Source organism: Carica papaya, chromosome 4 (assembly GCF_054855325.1).
Source record: "Carica papaya isolate Zhongbai chromosome 4, ASM5485532v1, whole genome shotgun sequence".
Classification (NCBI taxonomy): domain Eukaryota; kingdom Viridiplantae; phylum Streptophyta; class Magnoliopsida; order Brassicales; family Caricaceae; genus Carica; species Carica papaya.
Window position 1 is genome coordinate 10,578,387 of NC_142312.1, and position 11,210 is coordinate 10,589,596.

Consider the following 11,210-nt stretch of genomic DNA (forward strand, 5'->3'; position numbering starts at 1 on the left):
AAAATTATAAAAAATATAGAATTAAAGTTTTTAGTCTCTACCTTCATATAAGACCAATATTGCATATATTTAAGTAATAAAACACAAAAGTATTAAATGTAAAAAATTGCTATTACTCAAACATTCAATAAAAATGCAAATCAAAACAAAATTAAACATGTAATTATCCAAAATGCTCAAATACAAATATTAATAAACTCATGGAATTAACACATAATCCATAAAATAATTCTTTAACTTTTTTCTAAGATTATTTTGTATAATTTCATATATAATCACATTAATGGTTCATTGTAGTTCAAACCCTACATTGGATATTTTTCTGTAATTTTTCAAATTATTTTTTAAGAAAAAAATAAAAAAAAATAAAAAGACAAAGTGTCACCATCTTCAACCTCTGAAAAGTCGAAACGAAATTTTTTTTTATAAGTTTATTGACAAAACTTTTATTTCTAAATTGAATTGATTTTAGAAAATATATAACACTTTAATGTTTTATCCAAAAATTATAAATAATATTTCAAATTAAAGTTTTTGGTCTCTACTTTCATTTAAGACAAGTATTGCGTATATTTGAGTAATGGAAGACAAAAGTATTAAATGTAAAAATTATTATCACTAAAACATTCAATAAAAATTCAAATTGGAACAAAATTAAACATGTAATGAACAAAAATACTCAGATACCAATGTTAGAAAACTCATGAAATTAACATACAATCTATAAAAAAAATTTGTAACTTTTTTTCTAAGATCATTTTGCATAGTATCACAAATAATCACATCAATGGTTCGTTGTAGTTCAAGTCTTACAACATAAATTTTTCTGTGATTTTTTTAAAGTATTTTTTTTTTGCAAAAAATGAATTAGATGAAAAGATAAAAATGTCTTCATCTTGAACCTCTGAACAACCAAAAGAAAAAAAATTTGCAGGTTCATTGATAGAACCTCTATTTCTAAATAGCATTGATTTTAAAAAATACATAACTATCTTATTTTTTATCCAAAAATTATAAAAAATGTCAAATTAAAACTTTTAGTTTCTACCTTCATACAAGACCAATATTGTATTTATTTGAGTAATAAAACACAAAAGTATTAAATGTAAAAAATTACTATTATTGAAATATTCAACAAAAATACAATTTAGAACAAAATTAAACATGCAATTAACCAAAATGGTCTGATACCAATATTAGGAAACTCATAGAATTAACATATAATCCATAAAATAAATCTTTAACTATTTTTTTAAGATCATTTTGCATAATTTCATATACAATCATATTAATGGTTTATTATAGTTCAAACCCTACAATGGATACTTTTATGCAATTTTTTCAAAGTATTTTTTCTTAAAAAAAATTAAAATAGATAAAAAGCCAAAAGTGTCACCATCTTCAACCTTTGAAAAACGAAAGTAAAACAATTTGTAGGTTTATTGACAGAACTTCTATTTCTAAATAGAAATGATCTTAGAAAATACATAATTCTCTAATTTTTTGTTCAAAAATTATAAATAAAATTTCAAATTAAAGTTTTTGGTCTCTACTTTAATTTGAGACCAACATTGCATATATTTGAGTAATAAAAAACAAGAGTATTAAAGGTAAAAGACTATTATTACTAAAACATTCAACAAAATGCAAATTGAAACAAAATTAAACATGTAATTAATCAAAATACTCTGATACCAATGTTAGGAAACTCATGAAATTAGCATATATATAAAATAATTTTGTAACTTTTTTTCAAAAATCATTTTGTATAGTTTCACATACAATCACATCAATGGTTCGCTGTAGTTCAAGCCCTACAATAGACATTTCTCTTTAATTTTTTCAAAGTATTTTTTCTTAAAAAAAATAAAATAGATGAAAAGATAAAAAATGTATCCATCTTCAACCTGTTAACAACCGAAAGGAAAAAAATTTGCAGGTTCATTAACAGAAGCACTATTTGTAAACATAATTAATTTTAAAAAATACGTAACTCTCTCATTTTTTATCCAAAAATTATAAAAAATATCAAATTAAAGTTTTTATTCTCTATCTTCATATAAGACAAATACTGCATATATTTGTGTAATAAAACACCAAAGTATTAAATGTAAAAAATTATTATTATTCAAAATTTTAATAAAAATGCAAATTGCAACAAAATTAAACCTATAATTAACCAAAATATTCTTGTACCAATGTTCGAAAACTCATGAAATTAACATATAATACATAAAATAATTCTACAACTATTTTTCAAAGATCATTTTGCATAGTACCATATACAATTATATTAATAGTTCATTGTAGTTCCAGCTCTACAATAGATATTTTTCTTTGATTTTTTCAAAGTATTTTTTTAAAAAAAATTAAATAGATGAAAAGATAAAAATTCTCCATCATCAACCTTTGAACAACCGAAAGAAAAAAAAAAATTTGTAGGTTCATTAACAAAACCTCTATTTCTATTTCAAGACAAATATTGCATATATTTGAATAATGAAACACAAAAGTATTAAATGCAAAAAACTTCTATCACTCAAACATCAAATAAAAATGTAATTTGAAACAAAATTAAATATATAATTAACCAAAATACTTGCTACCAATGTTATAAAACTCATGAAATTAACATATAATACAAAAAATAATTCTTTAACTATTTTTCTAAGATCATTTTGTATAATTTTATATACAATCAAATTAATAATTTATTGTAATTCAAGCCCTATAATAGATATTTTTCTTTAATTTTTTCAAAGTATTTTTTCTAAAAAAAAACTAAAATAGATAAAAAAAAAAGACAAAACTGTCACCATCTTTAACCTCTGAACAACAGAAAGGAAAATAATTTGTAGGTTTATTAACAGAACTTCTATTTCTAAATAGTTAGAAAATACATAACTCTCTAATTTTTTGTCCAATAATTATAAATAATGTTTCAAATTAAAGATTTTGGTCTCTACTTTCATTTAAGAACAAAATTGCATATATTTGAGCAATAGAACACAAGAGTATTAAATGTAAAAAACTATTATTATTAAAACATTCAACAAAAATACAAATTGGAACAAAATCAAATATGTAATTAATCAAAATACTATGATACCAGTGTTAGGAAACTCATGTAATTAGCATATAATCTATAAAATAATTTTGTAACTTTTTTTCTAAGATCATTTTGCATAGTATTACATACAATCACATCAATGATTCGTTGTAGTTCATGCCCTACAATAGACATTTTTCTGTAATTTTTTTAAAATAGTTTTTCTGAAAAAAAAATAAAATATATGAAAAGATAAAAATGTCCCCATCTTTAACCTATGAACAAACAAAGGAAAAAAATTTGCAGGTTCATTGACGGAACCTCTATTTCTAAATAGTATTGATTTTAAAAAATATATAACTCTCTTATTTTTTGATCAAAAATTATAAAAAATATCAAATTAAAGCTTTTAGTCTCTACCTTCATATAAGAACAATATTGCACATATTTGAGTAATAAAACACAAAAGTATTAAATGTAAAAAATTTCTATTGCTCAAAAATTAAAGAAAAATACAAATTGGATCAAAATTAAACATGTAATTAACCAAAATGCTCTGATAACAATATGAGAAAACTCATGAAATTAACATATAATTCATAAAATAATTCTTTAACTATTTTTCTAAGATCGTTTTCCATAATTTCATATACAATTACATTAATGGTTCTTTGTAGTTCAAGCCTTCCAATTGATATTTTTATGTGATTTTTTCAAAGTATTTTTTCTGAAAAGAAAATCAAATAGATAAAAAGAGAAAACTGTCACCATCTTCAATCTCTGAACAGCCGAAAGAAAAACAAATTATACGTTCATTAACAGAACTTCTATTTCCAATGAGAATTGATTTTAAAAAATACATAACTCTCTTATTTATTTTTTCAAAAATTACAAAAAATTATCAAATTAAAGATTTTAGTCTCTACTTTCATTCAAGGCAAATATTGTATATATTTGAGTAATAAAAAACAAAAATATTAAATGTTAAAAACTACCATTACTCAAACATCAATAAAAAAGCAATTTGGAACAAAATTAAACATATAATTAACCAAAATGCTCTGATATCAACGTTAGAAAACTCATGGAATTGACAGTAATCTATAAAATAATTTTATAACTATTTTCTAAGATCATTTTACATAGTATCACATACAATCACATTAATAGTTAATTGTAATTCAAGCCCTACAATAGACATTTTTCTAAAATTTTTTGAAGTATTTTTTTAATAAAAAATAAAATATATAAAAAGATAAAAATGTCCCCATCATCAACATTTGAACAGTTGGAAAGAAAAAAATTTGCAAATTCATTAAAAGAACCTCTATTTCTAAATAACATTAATCTTTAAAAATACACAACTCTTTTATTTTTTGTGCAAAATTTATAAAAAATATCAAATTAAAGTTTTTAATCTCTACCTTCATACAAGACAAATATTGCATATATTTGAGCAATAAAACACAAAAGTATTAAATGTAAAAGACTACTATTACTCAAACATTCAACAAAAATGCAAACCGGAACAAAATTAAACATGCAATTAACCAAAATACTCTTATACCAATATTAAAAAACTCACGAAATTAACATATAATCCATAAAATAATTCTTTAACTATTTTTCTAATATAATTTTTTATAATTTCATATACAATCACATTAATGGTTCATTGTAGTTCAAGCCCTCCAATGGATATTTTTCTGTAATTTTTTCAAAGTATTTTTTCAGAAAAAAAAAACTAAAATAGATAAAAAGACAAAAGTGTCACCATATTCAACCTCTAAACAGCCGAAAGAAAAAATATTTATAAGTTTATTGACAGAACTTCTATTTCTAAATGGAATTAATCTTAGAAAATACATAACTCTCTAATTTTCTATTTTTATATTAATTTTTAATTTCAAAAATCACCATAAATCACGCAAGACAAGTAATATATATATATATCAAGAAAGTACAACTAAAATCGGTGTTAAAAATCTTTTTCGACCAATTTCAAAATTTTGCCACGGTGGCATTGCCGTGCTTCAGCGATGGCACCATCATTCGCAGTAACGGGTTACCTCGGCCTAGCCGTTTTCAACTAGTTTTGGCCGGTTTTATACCCATTCCTGTGAGAAAATACGTTAGGGGGCCTCGGTTGGCCGAAAAAAGTCAAAAAATAGAAACCTACTGGCGGCAGGATGTTTCGATGTGGCGACTCACCGGCTCACATTCGCGGTTGGGCTTTTTCTTTTGTCAACCTGTAGAAAATAGGATGATGGACACAGTGGTGAAAAAATCGCACAAAATTGAAAACGAGAAGGGGCTCATCGGAGGTGGTTGTGGGTTTTGTCTGCGACGGTGCCACCGGGCTTTGCCCAAAGTTTCCTGCTCACCTGCTGTTCCTTTTGCTCTGATTTGGCCATGGGGGATCTTGGAATCAAATTCAAAGTGGATAGTAGAATTTTTACCTTTTTTGGCGGTTGGAGGTGGCTCCAACGTGGCGACGGGCGGCAGTCGGCTCCTTTTTTGGGTGACTGGTTCTTTTTCTCCAGCGGGAACCTTGCGGCTAGGGTTTGGGTTCAATGTGATGCGAAATATTTATATCCATCTTGCTTGATTGCATGTTTAATATTGGTATCAGAGCATTTTTGTTAATTGCATGTTTAATTTTATTCTAATTTGTATTTTTATTTAATGTTCGAATAATAGCAGTGTTTTACATTTAATATTTTTATATTTTATTACTCAAATATATGCAATATTGGTCTTCTATGAAGGTAGAGACTAAAAGATTTAATTTGATATTTTTTATAATTTTTAGACAACAAATAAAAGAGTTATATATTTTTTAAGATCAACACTATTTAGAAATAGAGGTTTTGTCAATGAACTTGCAAATTTATTTCCTTTCAGTTGTCAGAGGTTGAAGATAGAGATATTTTTATCTTTTCATCTATTTTATTTTTTTTCAAAAAACTACTTTGAAAAAATCACAGAAAAATGTCTATTGTAGGGTTTGAATTACAACGAACCATTAATGTGATTGTCTGTGATACTATGCAAAATGATATTAGAAAAATAGTTAGATAATTAATTTATTGATTATATGTTAATTTTATGAGTTTCCTAACATTGGTATCATAGTATTTTTGTTAATTACATGTTGTTCTAAGTTGCATTTTTATTGAATGTTTGAGTAATAATAGTTTTTTACATTTAATACTTTTGAATTTTCTTACTCAAATATATGCAATGTTGGTCTTAAATGAAAGTATAGACCAAAAGTATTAATTTGAAATATTATTTATAATTTTTTGACAAAAAACTTAGATAGTTGTGTATTTTCTAAAATCAATGCTATTTAGAGATAAAATATCTGTCAACAAACCAACAAATTTTTTTTCTTTTGGCTATTTAGAGGTTTAAGATGGAGACACTTTTTTCTTTTTATCTATTTTTTTCAGAGAAAATACTTTTAAAATATTACAAAAAATATCCATTGTAGATCTTGATACCATTAATATGATTGTAAACGATATTATGCAAAATGATCTTAGAAAAATAGTTAAAGAATTATTTTATGGATTATATATTAATTCCATGAGTTTCCTAACATTACTATAAGAGCATTTTGGTTAATTGCATGTTTAATTTTGTTCTAATTTGTATTTTTATTAAATGTTTGGGTAATGATAGTATTGTACATTTACCTTTGTGTTTTATTACTCAAATATATGTAATTTCAAATGATTGTTGTAAGCCTCATGAATTGTGACTCAGTACGAGGGATACATTATCGATTTATAGAGATTAGTGTAATCTTACACAGAATTTATCAGGTTTATGCATGAGGCAACACTCCTTTCTCTCCAAAGAAAACAGGTCGTTACAAAAGTAAAGACCAAAAACTTTAATTTGAAATATTATTTATTATTTTTCAACATAAAATAAGAGACTTATGATTTTTCTAAAATTGATTCTATTTAAAAATAGAGGTTCTGTCAATGAACCTACAAATTTTTTTCCTTTGGGCTGTTCAGAGGTTGAAAATGGAGACACTTTTGCCTTTTTATCGATTTTTTTTAGAAAAGATACTTTGAAAAAATCACATAAAAATATCCATTGTAGAGCTTGAATTACAATGAACTATTAATGTGATTTGATATAATATTATACAAAATGATCTTGAAAAAATAGTTAACGAAATATTTTTATGGAGTATATGTTAATTCCATGAGTTTCATAATATTGGTATCAGAGTATTTTTGTTAATTACATGTTTAATTTTGTTCCAAATTGTATTTTTATTGAATGTTTTAATAATGGTAGTATTTTACATTTAATACTTTTGTGTTTTATTACTCAAATATATGCAATATTTGTCTTGAATGAAAGTAGAGACTAAAAACTTTAATTCGATATTTTTTATAATTTTTGGACAAAAAATGAGAGAGTTGTGTATTTTTTAAAATCAATTATGTTTAGAAATAAAGGTTTTGTTAATGAACCTACAAATTTTTTTTTCTTTCTGTTGTTCAGTGGTTAATGATGGGGACATTTTTATTTTTTTATAAAAAATACTTTGAAAAAATAATAAAAAAATGTCTATTGTAGAGCTTGAAGTCAAACAAACCATTAATTTGATTATATGTGATACTATGCAAAATGGTCTTTGAAAAACAGTTATAGAATTATTTTATGGATTATATGTTAATTTTATGAGTTTCTTCACATTGGTATCATAGTATTTTGGTTAATTACATGTTGTTCTAATTTGTATTTTTGCTAAATGTTTGAGTAATAATAATTTTTTAAATTTAATACTTTTAAGTTTTCTTACTCCAATATACGCAATGTTGGTCTTAAATGAAAGTATAGACCAAAAGCTTTAACTTTAAATATTATTTATAATTTCTAAAAAAAAATTAGAGAGTTATGTTTTTTCTAAAATCAATTCTATTTAAAGATAGAGGTTCTGTCAATAAACCTACAAAATTTTTTCCTTTTGGCTATTGAGAGGTTGAATATGGGGACGATTTTCTCTTTTTATCTATTTTTTTAAGAAAAAATTCTTTTAAAAAATTACAAAAAATGTTCATTATAGGGCTTGAACTACATTGAACCATTAATATGATTGTATATAATATTATGAAAAATGATATTCAAAAAATAGTTAAAGAATTATTTTATGGAGTATATGTTAATTTCATGAGTTTCATAACATTGGTATCAGAGCATTTTGGTTACTTACATATTAAATTTTATTCCAAATTGCATTTTTATTGAATGTTTTAGTAATGGTAGTTTTTTACATTTAATACTTTTGTATTTTATTACTCAAATATATGCAATATCTGTCTTAAATAAAAGTATAGACTAAAAGCTTTAATCTAATATTTTTTATAATTGTTGGACAAAAAATGAGAGAGTTATGTATTTTTTAAAATCAATTCCATTTAGGAATAGAAGTTTTGTTAATGAACTTACAATTTTTTTCTTTTGACAGTTCAGAGATTGATGATTCAAAAAATTGTTAAAGAATTATTTTGTGGAGTATATATTAATTCCATGAGTTTCCTAACATTAGTACCAGAACATTTTGGTTTATTACATGTTTAATTTTGTTTCAATTTGCATTTTTATTAAATGTTTGAGTAATTACAATTTTTTACATTTAATACTTTTGTGTTTTATTACTCAAATATATGCAATATTTGTCTTGAATGAAAGTAGAGACCAAAAGCTTTCATTTGATATTTTTATAATTTTTGGACAAAAAATGACAGAGTTAATATTTTTAGAATTAATTCTTTTATAAATAGAGGTTCTCTTAAGGAACTTGCAAAGTTTTTTCCTTTTGGCTGTTCAGAAGTTAATGATGGGGATATTTTTATCTTTTCCTCCATTTTATCTTTTATTACAAAAATACTTTAAAAAGATCATAGAAAAATATCCATTATAGGGCTTGAACTACAACAAACCATTAATGTGATTGTATGTGATACTATGCAAAATAATCTTAGAAAATAGTTATAAAATTATTTTATAGATCATATGTTAATTTCATGACTTTTCTAACATTGGTAGCATACATTTTGGTTAATTACATGTTTAATTTTGTTTCAATTTGTATTTTTTTTGAATGTTTTAGTAATAATAGCTTTTTACTTTTAATACTTTTGTATTCTATTACTCAAATATCTGCAATGTTGGTCTTAAATGAAAGTAGAGACCAAAAGCTTTAATTTGACATTTTTTGTAATTTTTAGACATAAAATAAGAGAATTATGTATTTTCTAAAATCAATTCTATTTAAAAATAGAGGTTCTGTCAATAAACCTACAAATTATTTTTCCTCTCAGTCGTTCGGAGGTTTAAGATGGGGACATTTTTATCTTTTTGTCTATTTTATTTTTTTAAAAAAAAACTATAAAAAATTACAGAAGATATCTATTGTAGGGCTTGAACTACAATGAACCATTAATATGATTGTATGTGACATTATACAAAATGATCTTAGAAAAAAGTTACAAAATTATTTTATAAATTATATGTTAATTTCTTGAGTTTCCTAACATTGGTATCATTGTATTTTGGTTAAGTACTTTTTGAGTAATAATAGTATTTTACATTTAATACTTTTGAGTTTTCTTACTCAAATATATGCAATGTTGGTCTTAAATTGAAATATAGACCAAAAGCTTTAATTTGAAATATTATTTATAATTTTTGGATAAAAAATTAGAGAGTTTTATATTTTCTAAAATTAATTCTATTTAGAGATAGAGTTTTTTCAATAAATCTACAATTGTTTTTCCTTTTGACTGTTTAGAGGTTGAAGATGGTGACACTTTTATCTTTTTATCTATTTTATTTTTAAAAAATAGTTTGAAAAAATTGTAGAAAAATATCCATTATAGGGCTTGAAGTACAATGAACTATTAATATGATTGTATATGAAATTATACAAAATGATCTTAGAAAAATAGTTAAAGAATTATTTTTTGTATTATATGTTAATTTCATGAGTTTCATAATATTAGTAGCAGGGTATTTTGGTTAATTACATGTTTACTTTTGTTTTAAATTGTATTTTTGTTTAATTTTTGAGTAATATAAGTTTTTTGCAGTTAATACTTTTGTGTTTCATTACTCAAACATATGTAATATTTGTCTTGAATAAAAGTATAAACTAAAAGCTATAATTTGAAATATTATTTAATGGATTATATATTAATTTCATGAGTTTCCTAACATTGGTATCATAGTATTTTGGTTAATTACATGTTGTTCAAATTTGTATTTTTGTTGAATGTTTCAACCTCTGAACATTTGAAAGGAAAAAAAATTGTAGGTTTATTGATATAACTTCTATTTTTAAATAGAATTGATATTAGAAAATTATAAATAATATTTCAAATTAAAGTTTTTATCTCTACTTTCATTTAAGATTAACATTGCATATATTTGAGTAATAGAACACAAAAGTATTAAATGTAAAAACTTACCATTACTAAAATATTCAACAAAAATACAAATTAGAACAAAATTAAACATGTAATTAACCAAAATATTCTAATACTAATGTTTGGAATCTCATGAAGTTAGCATATAATCTATAAAATAATTTTGTAACTTTTTTCTAAGATCATTTTGCATAGTATCACATACAATCACATCAACGGTTCGTTGTAGTTTAAGTCCTACAATAGACATTTTTCTATGATTTTTTCAAAGTATTTTTTTGAAAAAAATAAAATAGATGAAAAGATAAAAATGTCCTCATCTTCTACCTCTGAACAACCGAGAGGAAAAACATTTGCAGGTTCATTGACATAACCTCTATTTCTAAATAACATTGATTTTAAAAAATATATAATCCTCGTATTTTTTGTTCAAAAATTATAAAAAATATAGAATTAAAGTTTTTAGTCTCCACCTTCATATAAGACTAATATTACATATATTTGAGAAATAAAACACAAAAGTATTAAATATAAAAAAACTGTTATTACTCAAATATTCAACAAAAATACAAATTAGAACAAAATTAAACATGCAATTATCCAAAATGCTCTGATACCAATATTAAAAAACTCATGGAATTAACATATAATCTATAAAACAAATCTTTAACTATTTTTTTAAGATCATTTTTTATAATTTTATA